The following is a 17,260-nucleotide window of genomic DNA, read 5'->3' on the forward strand; positions in this document are numbered from 1 at the left end:
GCTCTAAATCCACTATGGCTGGTGTCTCTATAAGGAGAGAAGAGACACAGAGACACATGGAAAGAAGATGGCCAGCCACATGATGGCAGGGGCATGTATTGGAATGAAGCATCAACAAGCCAAGGAATGTCAGGATTGCTGACAAACCCCAGCAGCTAGGAGAGCTAAGGAAAGATTCTCCCCTTTAGGTTTCAGAGGGAGTGTGCCACTGCTGACACCTTGATTTCAGATTTCCAGCCTCTGGAACTGTGAAAGAATAAATTTCTGTTGTTTTAAGCCACCTAGTTTGTGGTACTTTGTCATGGCAGCCACAGGAAACAAATACATGTGCCTATGTAGGTAGATTTATGAATTCTATTTCCTCCTTTAAATGAAACTATCCCTCACCAAATGGACACTCTGCAAAGACACTGCCATTTGAAGGTAATACCTCTGATACAGTCCAGGCGGCCACAGGGACACAGCAGTGCTCCCTGATTCCATCAACCACCATCAGGAGGGAAAAATGAAAACTCTTCCACTTAACCTGGTAAGAAGTCAGTGAAAAGTGTCTTGAAATTATCAAGATATTTGGTCTGTAGATTACCACCTACTATTATGATGATAAATCAATCTTTTCCCCAATTCACATTTGCCTTGAGGTATTAGCTAATGATAGTATCAAGCCATCATGATCAATAGGACATTTAATATTCCTTATTTCGTCTTTATCTCATCCTTTTAAATATTTTATTTTTATGTCTTTTAATATGTACAATATTTCTTCATTAAGACACACATTTCTGCCTTATAAATGAGAGGATAAATAAAAGCATATATATTGGCAGTGTGTATTCAAATATCTTTTGTTATTGATGGTCAACACCATCAATGGTGGTCAACATCTGCCCCACTTTTATGCATGAACAAACAGGTCAAGGGAAATTATGTGAATAAGTCACCCAAGGTCAGAGTTTGAACTTGCTTCTTCTGACTCCAGGCCAGGATCAAGCCCCTATACAATTCTCTCTCCCTCAGAGATTTAATGAGTTGTACAGTTTGCCCTATTTTAGCATCAGGAGGCCTTGGGCAATTTTGAATAAAGGTGTAGCAAGACTTGTGGGGAGCAGAGGGGTTCCAGCAGGGTCAGACAAATGTGGGCTTGCATCCTGGCTCTGCCGTCCTATAGCTGTGTGACCTGGAGCAAGTACCTTAACCTCTCTGATCTTTACTTTCCTCAATTAGAAGATGTGGATAATTGTTTTTATGGCATAGGATTGTTTTTAAAGAATATATAGTGTTCTCCAAATGTAAACTATGTGCTTCTTAAAGTCTAGGTGCGTAGAAATAATTGATGTTACTGTTGAGATTATGAAGGTGCAGGAGATAACAGTTCTGTGTTATCTAAGGAGGGTTCCTGGGGACCAATGGACAAGACCCCTGTCCAGGCATGAATATGATTTGTCTGGCTGGGCCTGGGGCATGTGGTGTGGCTCTGCAGTGGCACCCCAGCCTGGGGAGCCCAGTGAGGATTTCTATGGGCTGATACTGTCTGGGCGGCAGACCATGGATTCTTGTGATTTTTTCGTTTAGACCAGGTCAGATTCCTCGTACTCAAAAATTCACATTGCTGTTTGGGAGCCACATTATTTCTCTTGTCTTGGCCACAGGCAGATGTCTTGATCGAGAGTTCTCTTTCTTACCTCTAATTACTCTTCAATCCATGGTAATCTGGCTTTTTGCCCATCAACTGCCTAGAAGGTGTCCAACTAAGGGCCATAGTGACCTCCTTGTTGTCAGGTCCAACGGACACCTCTTGGTTGTTACCGTGACATCTTGGTACTGTTGGTCACTCTTACAAGGGACCATTTGACCTCTTCCTCCTCCTTGAAGTATTCGCTCTTTTTTAATCGAGAAATGCCACGCTCTCTTGGCTTTCCTCTTTTCTCTGGACGCTCCTTCTCACTCTTTTTTGCTGGCTTACATTATTCTACTCTACATTACCTGCTGGATCTTTGCCCAGCTCTGCCCAAGACTCAGGAATATTTCCTGAACAATTCCATCTGTGGGCTGGGTGTCTACCACCCTTGGCATCACTGGTTCCCATACCCAGGGAGGGCTAGCAGCATACTTACTTGTCAGGAGAAAGGCTTTTTTACACTGCAGATGTCACTTCAGGGGTTCTGAATGCACCATCTGTCACTGTCACAGTGGTCCTTTCTAGAGGTGGTGCTTACATATGTGGTGTGTGTGTGTGTGTGTGTGTGTGTGTGTGTGTGCGCGCACACTGAGGAGTTCTTATTTAGTGCTGACACACACCAGTCTGTCACCTGTACAGGTAGGTGCTGCTGTATATGTCCACTTGAGTGTCCACGAGGCACCTCACACTCAGTGAGACCCAAGTGACACTTAGGTCTCCCATAAACTTGCTCCTTCTCATTCACCTCCAGTTTGAATGAGTGGCACCACCATTCAAACAATTGCCAAGCCAAAACGTGGTTATCATCCTTGACGACTTTTGTTCGGTTACCCTGGCCTGATGCCCACAACCAGTTACCAAACCCTCGTGAATCTACCTCCCAGAATCATTAGCATCAGGTCATTTCTCCTCTTTCCCACTGATGCTTCTCTCCTCACTTCCATTGGGTCTTCCACTCTTCAGTCCACTGGCCACACTTAGCCTTTTTCACATGCAGTCTCAAGGCACTCCCCTGCTCCAGCGCTTTCGTGGCTCCTCATTGCCCTCAGGATTCAGCTGGGCTCTTCCCACCTCTTCAACCTCATTTTTAGTCTCTTTTCACCATATTCCAACATTTCGGTCTTAGTTGGGGAGATCTCCAGTTGACTGTGTAGGCAATATACTTGGGATGAAAAAGGGTGCTGTTAGTCATTACTCTGGGAAGACTAGAACTCTGTCATGAAAACCAGGAGGTTCAGTCAGCCTGAGTCATACTGAACCTTCAACCTTTGTGTTCTTTCATCTGTAGACCTTTGTTTGGATGTCCCCTCTGCCTTTTTGAGAACTCCAGCCCCCAGTGTGTTCTTCTAGCAGTCTGTACCTCATCGATTTAGCGTGTAAAGCACTCCATTAAAATGTTTTAAATTTTTTATTTTTAATTGAAGTATAGTTGACATACAATATTATATTAGTTTCACGTGTACAACATAGTGATTTGACATTTATATACGTTACAGAATATGCTTATCAAAATAAGTGTGGTTACCATCTGTCACCATACAATGTTATTACCATATTATTGACTATATTCCCTATGCTGTACTTTTCATCCCTGTGAGTTATTTATTTTATAACTGGAAGTTCGTACCTCTTAGTCCCCTTCACCTATTTTGCCCTCCCACCCTGCCCAGTTCCTTACCCTCTGGCAACCATCAGTTTGTTCTTTGTGTCCCTGAGTCTGTTTCTGTTTTTTGTTTGCTGTCTTGTTTGTTCATTTGCTTAGGTTTTTAGATTCCACATGTAAGGGAAATCATATGGTATTTGTCTTTCTCTGTCTGACTTATTTCACTTAGCATAATACTCTCTAGGTCCATTCATGTTGTCGCAAATGGCAAGATTTCCTTCTCATCACTCCATTTTAATTGTCTTTGTTTTCAGCCTCATCTGAGAGAAAAAAATGAAGTTTGTTTGGATTTTGTTACATTAATCCTTCTACCACTCCCTAAACTGCTTTTTGCAGTACAATCCTGCCCCCTTTTTTAAATACAAGAGAGTAGGTTTTAGGCTTAGAGACATCGTGTAAGTGACAGAATCTAGCCATAAAGTTAAAATGTCCTCTATTTTCATTGTATCTGTTGATATTTATCTTCTTTTTATAACAAGTAATGCTGATTATCTATTTGTGCTAATGACATAACGTTTTCTTTCAAAGTGAGCTAATTTAAGTTAAAGAAAATGAACCAATTAAAATAAAAGTATTGAATTAATAGCGCAGTTGATATATGAATATGGAGAAATTTCATGACAGCTGATACATCTCAGAATATGGACGTTCTCCTATCATAAGACAAGAAGTACCACTATCACACCTAAGAGAATTATTATAATGAAAAGTATGTCACTTCTGGTATATTCTAAATATTGACATTTAAAAATCACTTACATTGAGGTGCCTGGGTGGCTCAGTCAGTTAAGCATCTGACTTTGGCTCAGGTCATGATCTCATGGCTCATGGGTTTGAAACAGCTCAGAGCCTGGAGCCTGCTTTGGATTCTGTGTCTCCCTCTCCCTCTGCCCACTTGCACACACACGTTCTCTCTCTCTCAATAAAATAAAATAAAATAAAATAAATAAAAAAAATCACTCATATTATACTTTTAAATTTATTCAATGGAATCTACTATAGGACTTTGATATCCATCATTATCTGTTTTTGAATACATAAACAACCTCTTCTGTAGCATTTGGACATTTTATATCTTTACTTTCTTTCTTTGAATTTGTGTTCTGCTTACTCCACAAAATCTGATCCTAATGTGTACTTTTTTATGCTTGAAAGTTTTTTATTGAGCATTCCAGTATGTTCTTCTAAAACCAAAATTTCACTGACTAAAACTGAATTCTTCCTTTATAGCCTGTGATCATAAAACCCTAAGTATTAACAAATTCTTCCTGATTGAGTAATCATTGTAATTATTAGTAGTACACAAGTACACTATTAGTATGCTATTGGCCATAATATAATAATACCACAATTCTGATACTAGTCATAAAATGTGAAAAAAAAATTTTTGGAAATATATCTGGTAAATGACATGATTAGGTCTTTAACAAATAGTTCATGTCTTCATAGTTGACTATCACTTATTGGCAGAAAGGAACTGGGGCAGCATCAATTCTATTCCTCTTTTTTATAGATGCAAATTAAAAAATTCATATGTAAACTAAATAGTTATGGAAGCAGATTTATTATACTAGTTTGAACTTTTTGTGTTTGTATAACAACAACCACATAATGATATATCACAACATTTATTCGATGCTTGTAGTAATGATATATCATTTGACAATGCAGTTAGGTTTCCTTTCAGTTTTATTAAAAGCAGAGAATTGGAGACAGCCTGAATTGCAAAAGATTTGTTATCCAGTTGTAAGACTTATTCACTGTCTTGATTTCTTAGAAGTATAGTGAAAAGTATATGTTAATCCTCATCAAATTATTATTAATTATACTTATTTTTTTCAATGAAAGGTATAATCTTTAACTTGGTATATTTGTAAATGAGAAAATAAAACATTGGTCAGTACAGTGCAACTTTGCCAATGTAATATTTTATATCAAATGAGAAAGCTTTGTATGTATTTATATGAAACCATCAATTTAATTTGTGGAAAGTGCCCCCCATGGTTAATGGTTAAGCCCATCAGCCAAATCTATTTGCTTCCTGTCAGAAAACATCTGACTTCATTTTCCAATTTGAGTAGACATCTCTGTGATAGCACCCTCACTTCTGGTTCTAATTCTTCTTCTTCTTCTTCTTCTTCTTCTTCTTCTTCTTCTTCTTCTTCTTCTTCTTCTTTTAATGCTTATTTATTTTTGAAAGAGAGAGAGTGCAAGTAGGGGTGGGGCAGAGAGAGAGAGAGGGATAGAGGATCTGAAATGGGCCTTGCGCTGACAGCAGCAAGCCTGATGCTAACAGGGGACTTGAACCCATGAACACCAAGATCAGGACCTGAGCCATGACCACGACCTGAGATGAAGTCTGTTGCTCAACAGACTGAGCCACCCGGGTGCCCCTGGTTCTAATTCTAAAAAGGAAACAGATGGGGCACCTTGGTGGCTCAGTTGGCTAAGCATCTAACTTTGGCTCAGGTCACGATCTCCCTGTTCATGAGTTCAGGACCTTCATCAGGCTCTTTGCTGATGGCTCGAAGCCTGGAACCTGCTTTGGATTCTGGGTCTCCCTCTCTCTCTCTCTCTGCCCCTCCCCTGCTCACACACTCTCTTTCTCTCTCTCTCGAAAATAAATGAACGTTTAAGAAAAAAAAAGAGAGAGAGAGATGAGTGGGACTGGAAGCCTTGCGAGGAATTTACTGCTTGGTGACATAAGGCCTGTGTGGGATTCTTTGCTTTGTTCCTGGTCTCAAGAGCATTGCTTCCGGGGCACCTGGGTGGCTCAGTCGGTTGCGGCTGACTTCGGCTCAGGTCATGATCTCGCGGTCTGTGAGTTCGAGCCCCGCGTCGGGCTCTGTGCTGACAGCTCGGAGCCTGGAGCCTGTTTCAGATTCTGTGTCTCCCTCTCTCTGACCCTCCCCCGTTCATGCTCTGTCTCTCTCTGTCTCAAAAATAAACGTTAAAAAAAATTAAAAAAAAAAAAAAGAGCATTGCTTCCTTTGATGCAAGTTGAGGATAGAGAAGACATTGTTAAGTAGGAGCTCTGAACAGTCAAATTCAGAACTTCCCAACATGGCCCAAATACCTTGTCTTTGATGCCACTGTTGGTCCTTCACAGAACATGCTTAATACCAGCCGAGACAAGTAGCCCTGCCACGAGCCTTGCACAGACATATTGCACGTTGCCTTTGTTTAGGGCCCAGCTTAGGGACAACTGGGCAAGTCCCGTGGGAAGAGTCAGGCTGGGTGAGAGGGGGGCTGTTCATAGAGAGCCATGGGTGACTGTAAGCAGGGAGGTGGCAGAGGGGACCAACAGACCGGCAGGAAGCCTCTACTATAGAAGTGGTCACAGGGAGTTCAGTGTTCCAAAGAGTGGAGATGGGAGTGGGTAACCCGGATTTTGATTTCCTTCAAAGTATCCATGGTTGTGGATACCTTGGAGAGGTTTCTAGTTGCCTCCAAGCTGGGGTGCCCTTACCCCTGTGATGTCTGTGGCATTGGCGAACTAACTTTGCTGGAGCCGGGGTTGAGGATGAAGTGGGGGATGGGAAAGAAGAATGGACGGGACACAATGAATGTCCTTGGAACCTACAGAAATGTCTGTGTCCCCAGCCATGGCTCTTAATATAGTATCTCAGGGCCTTTGCACTTGTTGTTCCTTTTGCATGTAATGCTGTTCCCAAGCCATATTTGCATGGCATCTTCCTGCACCTCCTTTAAGTTTTAACTTAAATGTCTTGGTGAGCCTTTCCCTGCCTATCCTATTTTTAAATTGTAACCCCCCCACACTTGGTATCTCCTTCTTTGTTGTATTTTCTTCAAAGAACAATCACTTTCTGGTATACTCTATAATTATTTGTTTGTTGCCTGTCATCCCATGCCAGAATATAAACTCCATGCTGTTAGGGTTTTTTATGGATTTAGTTAGATGTTTACAGGCAATTAATTAATGTTTTTTGGCACAATGAACAAGCTACCACAATAAATCTTCCTCTAGAGGTCATACGTCCAGTTTTCTAGGGGGAATAGGCAGGAGGTATCAGGGACGGAGTGGAGATTATGATATACCAGAGAGCTCATGTCACCGTCTAAAGAGGACAGCTATTCCTTGGCATTGCCATGTGACATGTTGGTTTTAATTTCGATTTTTCAGGCAAAACTGGAAATTGAAATTTTGGGATGGGAGGGTGAACTCTGGTTTTTATATATGAGAACAAATTCTTTTTAAAGTATTTATTTTCAAGAGAGAGGGAACACATGTGTGCATATGAGGGAGGGGGAGAGAGTGAGGGTCAGAGAGAGAAGAATCCCAAGCAGGCTCTGCATTGTCAGCACAGAGCCTGACATGGGGCTTTATCCCACAAACTGAGAGATCATGACCTGAGCTGAAATCAAGAGTCAGACACTCAACTGACTGAGCCACTCAGGTGCTCCAAAGGACAAAAAAAAATTTTAACCAAATAATGAGCATACTGTTTAAGCTGAACAAATGGTTCAAATGGCACCTGTTTTTGACCTCTTCTTGACCCAAAGTGGAAAATAGCAGGGGGAGGGTAGAGAAGGGGCACATCTCAAGAGTTCCTCCTTTTTCTTCCGTGTGTCCCTGCACAGCTGAGAGAGCTCCTTGGGGTTTACCTAGCCTAAAAAGCCAAGAGAGTAATTAAGGAGCTGGCTCAGGGAGGTTCAGAATAGATTATTACACACCAGAAGTTCCCCAAATATAACAGAAAGTCTTGCTCTCAGAAGGAAGAAACTGAAGAGGTTCCTCAATATGCGTTTTGTGAAAACCACACAGCCTTGGCCGACTCTCGATGAAGTGTTCATGGTTTGATTACAGACTTACACGTAAGACCCGAAACCATGAAACTCACAGAAGAAAACAGAAAAAAACCCTCCTTGACATGGTTCCTGGGAATGATTTTTTAGACATGACACCTAGAACATACGCAATAAAATAAAAATACAGGTGGGGGAGCACCTGGGTGTCTCAGTCGATTGAGGGTCCAACTTCAGCTCAGATCACCATCTCAGGGTTGGTGGGTTTGAGTTCTGCATCAGGCTTGCTGCTGTCAGTGCAGAGTCCACTTCAGATCCACTCCCCACCACCCCTCTCCGTGCCTCCCCTGCTCTGACTCTCAAAAATAAGTAAACATTAAAAAAAATACCAAACAGGTTGGACTACATCAAGCCAAAAGCTTCTACACAGCAAAAGAAACTATCAATGCAATGAAAAGACAATCTTATGGAATGGGAAAAAAATATTTGCAAACCATGTCTGATAAGGGGTTAGTGATCACCTGATCACTAACTGCCCAGAGCCTCAGTTCTTTGTATGAAAATGAAAGTTTGAACAGGGGGATTTCCAAGGTCCCACTCAGCTCTTTAACATTTGGTGACTCTAAAGCAAAGCCCTTCTCTTAGGAAAAGCAGGCCAATCGGGATGTGCTCATAGAAATACAGAATCTTTTATTATTTCTGTGAGGAGAATGGAATTTGAGAAAGTTGGCCTTCGCTCCAGACTTCTGGCAGAAGGGAAAGAAAGGTCATGCTGGGGTCTGACAGCTGAAGCATGCTCACTATTGCTTTCTGAGGGCTGAGTTTCCGATGTACCTGGGTGCAGATGGGTCGGAAATGAATGGAATTGGCAGAGTCGATTGCTGTCTTTTTTATTACTGTTCAGTGTTTCATTTTTGCTGTGACCCCAGCAGATGACAGCAGATCACTGGGCTTGACCAGGAGTAGATGATTTCTTATCTGATCATTCTTTGTGTGTATCTGGGGTGAGTGAAGGTCTTTAATATTGAAAAATCAAACAGCATGGACCGTTTCATCCACCGTCAGCTTTGTCTGTTATTTACAGGCCCATTCCCTTAACTTTCCAATTAAAAGAAAAAAATCAGCCATCAGCAGCTCAGCCTGATAACGTCAGAATGTGGAAGTTGGAGATAAAGACACATCCTCTCCATGGCTCTTGGGTCGCTTCTGGGCAGCATTGGGTTGGACACACAATCCCTTTTTTTTTTCTGCCTCATGTGGTTGAGTCCCGTGAGAAACATCCATCACCATGGGCAAGCGTGGTTTAACTACGTCATGCTGAGGGTTTGGCCATAGCAGGGACTATGTGCCAGGAGGGATGCATTCTACAACCAGAAAGCTCTTGACAGTATATACAGAGCACTATTTTGAGATTTCTGTGATTTAGTTGAAAATGTTAAAAATACTTCTATTTCCTGGGGGATGAATGGGAGCTAGGGACCCAGTGTTCACATTCAGGAGGTAGACTGGAGAAGCAGGGGAGGAGGAAGGTGGTGATGAAGAGGAAACATGTAAAGACTGGGTCTGAAATTTTCCCCCACTCACGACTTGCAAGCCAAGTAGTTAGACTGCTGCAGTTTTATGGGTGCTGATGGACTCCTGGTTCAGGGACAAAGAACTTTGTTACTTCACACAGTAGCAGTAGCATGAGAGTCAGTGTTTGTGCCAGTTCCCTGAACCCCATTCCCACAGGGTGATATGGAGAGGGCCGGGTGACACCCACAAATGCAGGGAGTTGTTACAGGAGACGTACCCTGAGTTTAGGGAGCCTGAATCTTTTTCTTTCTTTTTTTTGTAAGTTTATTTATTTTGAAAGAGCGACATCGTGAGTGGGGAGGGCAGAGAGAGGGAGGCAGAGAATCCCAAGCAGGGTCCATGCTGCTAGCACAGAGCCTGATGTGGGTCTTAAACTCATGAAACCACAAGATCATGACCTGAGCTGAAACCAAGAGTTGAACACTTAACCAACTGAGCGCCCAGGCACTCCCTGAATCTTTTATAGTGGGAAACAAGCCTTCTTGCCCTCAGCTCTGGAGGGAGATGTTATCTTCATCTATGGGCAAGCAAATTTATTCTTTGCTCTGGAGAGAGATACTGTCTCTGTCTTCTAAGGCTGTTCTCTATATAGATACCCTGGAAAAGATAGTTTGGGGGAAAAAAAAAAGCAATCCATGCCACCCCTTGCAACATGCGCAGAAACCCAAGGGATGCATGGACAGTTGTCTTCCAGCAGGAACAAACACACATGTTTTTGCCCTAAAGTTGCAATTTTTCCCTTCCTCCCTAGCTACCTCAGGTGAGTTCACCTCTGGCTTTGGAACCTAGCAGTTTTTCCTCTCTAGTTCCTAAGGAAATCCAGGCAGACAGATTCCTGCCTAAGCTTGAGGCACAATTCAAACTCTTCTTGGGGGCAAAGGCTGAGAACTATACAAGTCCTATTCACTTTAGGACCACTGTATCTTTTAAAAAATATTTTTGTGCTCTTTTCAGCACAACTGGACACTTGATCTATTGGAGATGTTGATTCCATATCATCTTGGAAGTAGATGGGATCGTGGGTTGTTATCTCAGCCGGTCCTCGTTCATTAAGGCAGATTTTACGTTTTAGGCAACTAAGTTTCTGAAGAATCAAGGGTCTGGTTCAAAGTCATTCAGTAAAGATGTGCTGTTACCATGATTCCGAGTCAGCTCTATAGAAATGGATAGTTTCCTGTTGTTTCCCTTATAATCAGAATTTAGACTGGGGTATGTTTTCAGAATGGCTTGGCCAAGAAAGGTTGAGAAAAGAAGCGTGAGAATCCTTAGAATATCCTTCTGAAGCTTCAGCAATTTTCAGGAAAGCAGTCTGTGGGGGCACCTGGGTGGCTCAGGTGGTTAAGTGTCTGACTTTGGCTCAAGTCATGATCTCATGGCTCATGAGTTCGAACCCCGTGTTGGGCTCTGTGCTGACAGCTAAGAGCCTGAGGCCTGCTTCAGATTCTGTGTCTCCCTGGCTCTCTTCCCCCTCCCCACTTGTGCTCTGTCTCTGTCTCAAAAAATAAATAAACATTAAAAAAAAAAAAAACATGTAAAAGAGACTGCTAGTTGCCTACTCAGTATCCATTTTCTCCTTTTGTAGGAGAGGGCTCCTGTATATTTGAATAGGCTGTTTGCCCATTAGAAAAACTTTCATTTGTTAGCTTTCCTTAAAGTTGGGGCAATCAATGACTTGTGGGTAGAAATAAGTTCCAGCACACTTAGCTTGCTGTCAGGAGACCTTTACCTTTTCCCTGTCCCTCTGTCCTAGGAAAGTGGCTGGGATGACTCAAGTCACAGTGCCAATCTAGGATCATGGAAACATGAGTTAAAGGTAGTAGAGCAGAAACCTAGGTGGAGCCTACATCACTGTGAACATCTTGGAGCCACCATACCAGCCCTGGAGTCCCTACCCGGGGACCTCTTCATTGTGAGAGAGAAGTAAGTCCCTGCCCCCTCCCTTTTTTTGCCATTGTGTTTTTGGAGAGCAGATGCATGTACCTCCTTGGAGGTACTAGGTGCTTGTTGATACCTAATTGTAATCTCTGAATGTTCACTGTATCTACTTGGGTTTTTTAGTTGCAAGTAACAGAAACATGGGCTAATTTTAGCATAAAAGGGCTCCAAAGAGTGAAGTGAGGGCTGAAGAACTAGGCTGGAGCATATGGGCACCAGATTGCTCTGGAAGATACTGGTAGCAGGCTCAGCTCATTGATCTCATCGGTGAACCCAATTTCTTACCAGACCTTGTGTCAATCAGCCAAGATTCAACATCTCAGGGAGGCAAGTATTTGATTGGCTGAGCCAAGGTGTCGTGACTGTCCCAGGCTAAGGTCACATAACCACCCTGCACCAAGTTGGTGAGAGGAAGAACAGAGTGGAAGGAACTTTCAGGGACCCCCTCCAGCTCCCACTATAGAGGGTAGACACCTGGATTTCTTCCTTCCTTCCTTCCTTCCTTCCTTCCTTCCTTCCTTCCTTCCTTCCTTCCTTCCTCTCTCTCTCTCTCTCTCTCTTTCCTTCCTCCCTCCCTCCGTCCCTCCCTCCCTTCCTTCCTTCCTTCCTTCCTATTTATTTTGAGAGAAAGAGCAAACAAGCAAGCGTGCGTGAGCAAGGGAGGGGCAGAGAAAGGGAGAGAGAGACCCCTAGTCAGGCTCCACACCGGGAGTGCAGAGTCCAATGCAGGGCTCAAAGCCACGCACCGAACCATGAGATCATGACCTGAGCTGAAACCAAGAGTCTGACGCTTAACCTGCTGAGCCACCCAGATGCTCCCTCCTGCATTTCTTGTCCCACAATGATTACATCCAGTAGGGGGCAGAGGGAAGTCCCTACAGGGCAATCAGAGCGCTGTTGGGAGGTGCAGAGGATTTAAACTTTTCTGTGATGAGGTGAATTGGTCGAGATAAAAGGCAAAGATTGTTATGCCATGAAAACTTCAGGGATGAGCAGTTCCTGACGGGTCTGCCCTCTTTGGGGACACAGGCTTACAATAATGGCACAGCCTCTGAGGAGGGCAAAAGTTTCACGTAAAAGAGCAAAAGAGCTCTTTTGATCTTCTCCAGTTTATGTAGCCGTAAGTGCTATTCCATGGTAAAAGTACTGACACATCTCTTTCCTCGGCTGCCTGTTCTTCCCTTAATCGGGCTGCAGTTCTAATTCACACTCATTAACCCACCCGCAGCAATTACTGGTCTCTGCAGATCTCCCTAAGTGGGGGTAAATAATCTTGTCCCCCTGTGGTGGGAAGTCAGAATTCTAAAAATGATCAAGTGCTGTTCCCAGGGCTGTGAGGTGTAATGATACTGCAGTGAGGTAAAAGCAAATTATAGTCTGCAGTTAAGGTGGACATAGGTCATCAGTTAAGTAATGGTTGCCTCGGAGAGCTGGCCTCAGTGTGAAGATGTTCATGGATGTGATGCTGTAGCCTTGGAGATTCCAACCATGCATAGAGTATTAGTGAAATATGTCCAAGAACGAAGAAACTCAGAAACTTGGACCTTTAAGGTCCCCACCAGACGTGCTTTCTTTTTGCAATCATATTTAATATATATCGATGAGGAAAGCTATCAGGAGGAAAGCAAAAGCTGGAGTCTTTGCCATGCTTAAAACTCCAGTGATTTCCCAGAGTCAGTAATATAAAATCCAACCTCCTCATTCTGGCTAATGAGACCTTTTATAATCTGACCCTGCCTTCCCATGTGCTCTCCCTTTTCCCTCTGATTCTACCTGTTACTTCAGTCATTTTGGTTTTCTTTCAGTACTGGAAGCTGGTTCTTGCCCCTTTGCATTTGCTGCCTGGAAATGCTCTATCCCACAACTGTTCTTGGCTGACTCCTCTTTGCCATTCATGTCTCAGCTCAGATGTTGCCTGCCTTCTGGGACTCCGGAGCCCTCCTGCCTGGCTTTCTTCTTGGCTCTATCATGTCCTGGTTGTGTAATATTCAGCAAGCACTGAACTGCTCCACGTTTCCTCTCTTGCTCAGCTGTAAATCAGGATTGTGATATCCTTATATCCTTATATCCTGCAGTTTATAGAAGTTGATATAAACGGTGCCCTTAGGACATTGTCTGGGGCACAATGTTACATTTAAGTATGACTGTCATTGTTGGGGCGCCTGGGTGGCTAAATCGGTTGAGTGTCCCACTTCGGCTCAGGTCATGATCTCACGGTTCGTGAGTTCGAGCCTCTCGTTGGGCTGTGTGCTGACAGCTCAGAGCCTGGAGGCTGCTTCGGATTCTTTGTCTCCCTCTCTCCCTGCCCCTCCCCTGCTCACAATCTTTCGGTTTCTCTCTCTCAAAAAAAAAAAAAAAAAAAAAAAAAAAATTAAAAAATTTAAAAAAGTATTACTGTCATTGTTATAGAAGCTGCCACTCTGAGTCACTCTGTCACTGAATCTGGTTGGTTCTCTTTGTAGCACTAGTGAGTGTTTGAAATTAGCAGGGTCTCAAGGCAATAGTTGCACACCCATATTCATAGCAGCGTTATTCACAATAGGCAAAAGCTGGAAGCATCCCAAATGTCCACTGACAGATGAGTGGACAAACGAACTGAGGTATGTCAGTCAGTCAGTGGAATGTCAGTCAGTCTCAACACGGAAAAAATCCTGTCACAGGCTACAACATAGATGGAACTTGAGGACATTATGCTAGGTGAAATAAGCCAGACACAAAAAGACAAATACCACATGACTGTGCCTATATGAGGCATCTAACGTAGTGAATATACTGAACACTGAACTATACACTTAAAAAGAGTTAAGGTGGTTCCTGCCTCGTCCCACGACCTGAGTCTTGAGCACGCACTGTAAAAAAGCTAAGAGGTAAATCCTCACCCAGCTCAGTCTTTGGAATGATTCTGTATGTGGGAGATAAACTTTCTAAGACATGATTATCTGGAAGGGACGCTGTCAACCTCTCTCCCTCCAGGACCGTAACTGTCATATCACCTGGAGAAGTACAACCAAATCAGGCTTTGGGGTTGCCAGAGGGGCCGCTGCTCTTGCCTAACTCCTAGAAAACAGCAGAGTAGGAAGAGCTGTGTTCCAAACTTCCCGCGTGAACATATTTTCCTAGCTCACCTTGGCCTGTGGGGTTTGTGTGGTCTCAGTCCTTGTCAACAAAACAGAAGGCTCTCAAAAATCCTAACTTCAAAATGACTAGAATGCCATGTCAGATTTCCCAGTGCCTTCCATTTGGTACAAGTGATTCCTGGTGGCGTTCACACACGTTCCCCATGGGTCTCTGGTTTTGCAGGTTACAAGGATATCCAGGATCTTTGTGAGAATTAGGAAATATCACCACTTTCAGATTTACTTGGGCTAAGTGAGTTTTCCTGTGGGGGATAGAGTCCTGAGTCAGGAGACCTGGGAAGGGAAGCAGAATGCAGGCTGCATTTCCCCTCTTCCACTTATTTGGCTGGTGCATTTTGGGGGAACAGAAAAAGTGCCTTCATTCCAGGCAGCCCAGAGGGGTCTAGTATGCACCTCACTGGATGTTAAAAAAAATAGTTAAGGTGGTACATTTTATATGATTTTTGTCACAATAAAAATATATAAATGCTAGACCTGGATTCTGAGTAAATAGATTGCAGTGGGTGGGGTATTTGCATTTAAAAACATCTCCCTGGAAGATAGTGACACCCACCAAATTTTAGTAACCACTGGGCCACACAGTCTTTAAAGAGGTCTCTGTGGTGTGGATTTAGAGCATTTAAAACTTGCACCGTCCCTGATGTAAAGCTCTAATTATGTGGAAGAAAAATGATCCACAAATCCTCCTCATGGGTTCTCTTTAATTTTGTCGAATTAATCTGCTCTTCATCTGGATTCCCATCCCTTGCTGCCCTCTCAAAGTGGAGGGTGATAATCCGCAGACAGAGGGCATTTGGAGCGGGCCCACGGGCGTGTTTTCCCCGTAGTGTCCACAAGGTGGCAGGCCAGGCACTTGGATTTGGGCAGCCAGGAGTGCGAACAGCAGCTAGCCCGCGGCACTCGGGGAGTTCGATCAAGGGGTGTGGGGACCCCATGCCTTTGCAGGGTTTGGGGGTGCCCGGAGGAGGTGGTGGGGTTCCCGATGATGCCCAGGCTAGAACTTAACCCGGCGGGTCAGTTTCCCAGAGCCTGCGTGCAGGGGAAGGTGAGCAAGCCCCGCCCCCCCTCGCCCCTCCCCCGCCCCTCCCCCGCCCCTCCATGACTGGAGTGGCCACAGCCACTTTCCCCTGGGGCTCTAGTGCATCTCTCCCAGGAAGGCGGGCGTTTGACTGTGTGCACGTGTCTTCAGGAGTAATTTTCGTGAGCTCTTCTATTTTTCTTTTTTCTTTTTTGGAGGGAGAGCAATGTTTTGGTGGTACTTTCTTTCGAATAATTGAGGCCTGAGGCATAACAGGAGATGTTCTGTGTTGTTTGAAAACTCCTAAGTGATGGGGGGAGGGTGACTCCAGTTAACAGGCACCAGCTGTTGGATATTTAACAGGCATCTTAAAATTACTGATTTGCTGAGCCTTGACCCAGCAAGGGGTCACAGTCCCCAACAGTAAATAACTCAGTGAGTGGCTTGGTGACACGCTGGGAAGGAAAGTGGAGGACTTTTGACGTGTGATTTTAACGTGCTGTTTGTATCTCAAGCCAGGACTGTGGTTTTCAGCAGGTACAAAATGCTTGCAAGTGCAAAGAAAAACGACAGGAGAGGAAGCAGTGCCCGTGGGGCATGGAGAGCACAGGCTTGGGGTTAGATTGGCATGAGTGGGGACTGGGGGTTTAGGACAAGTCCCTTGCCCTGTCTGAGGCTTGTTTCCTCATCTGTGTGATGGGGGATGAGAACACCAGCATCAGGGGCTGAAGAGTAAATGAAATGCGGATTCATTCATTCACTCCAGACCAATATGCTGGGCACAAGCTGGGTTCTGAGGGTGCCAAGACCATAAGTCCCTTACCATCCAGTGTGGGGACTGATATGTGCAGCAGGAGAAACACACTAACAAGTTTGCATGGGTACCCTGGGGCCAGGGGACTGGCTAAGGGGTGTTCAGGGAAGGAGCTTAGAGACACAATGTATCAAGCAGAAGTAGCAGATTTCAACCCAGGGGTGGGGGTAGGGGTGGTCCAGCCCAACCATGCTTGTAGTTTGGAATGTTTAGTGTTTGCCACCATGGTTTTTCTAAAAATGGAATTCTTTGCCTTCATTTAAAAATGGAATGATTTCACTTGGAATTCCATGTTTCCAGCTTCTCTGAAAAAATATATCTCCATCTGGCTACACTGAACCAATTGAAACACTGGTTTAAAACAAAGTAGTGGCTCCCTTCTTTAGACTGTACACCCCATTCAATTTGCTTTCTTGTTCGCTTTCCATCCCTAAACCTATGGACATTGGAATCGGGTGGGCAGTCTCTAATGCAAAGTGTCTACAGCAGTGGCACGTGATGGGTACTTAATACCTATTTCCTTTTCTTCTTCAGGGCTGAGATGGCCTCCCAGGTTGTTCCCCCAACAGTGACAGGTATTTCTGAAGGGCTCAATAAAGAAGAATGAAGGAAAGAGAACACTTGTTGGAGCCACAGATGTAAGGTCAGGATTTAGTTCACTGGGTTTTCTGTC

General features: G+C 43.9%; 1 protein-coding gene across 1 annotated transcript in view; it reads left to right on the plus strand.

Annotated features, from left to right (window-relative positions):
* THSD7B (thrombospondin type 1 domain containing 7B) overlaps positions 1-17,260 on the plus strand; it is a 1,583,569-nt gene that overhangs the window by 374,258 nt on the left and 1,192,051 nt on the right. The window contains exon 8 of the mRNA XM_045479666.1: positions 17,122-17,230. The gene's annotated coding sequence lies outside the window, so the exon portion shown is untranslated. The remainder of the gene's footprint in view (positions 1-17,121; positions 17,231-17,260) is intronic.

Source organism: Leopardus geoffroyi, chromosome C1 (assembly GCF_018350155.1).
Source record: "Leopardus geoffroyi isolate Oge1 chromosome C1, O.geoffroyi_Oge1_pat1.0, whole genome shotgun sequence".
In the NCBI taxonomy this organism is placed as follows: domain Eukaryota; kingdom Metazoa; phylum Chordata; class Mammalia; order Carnivora; family Felidae; genus Leopardus; species Leopardus geoffroyi.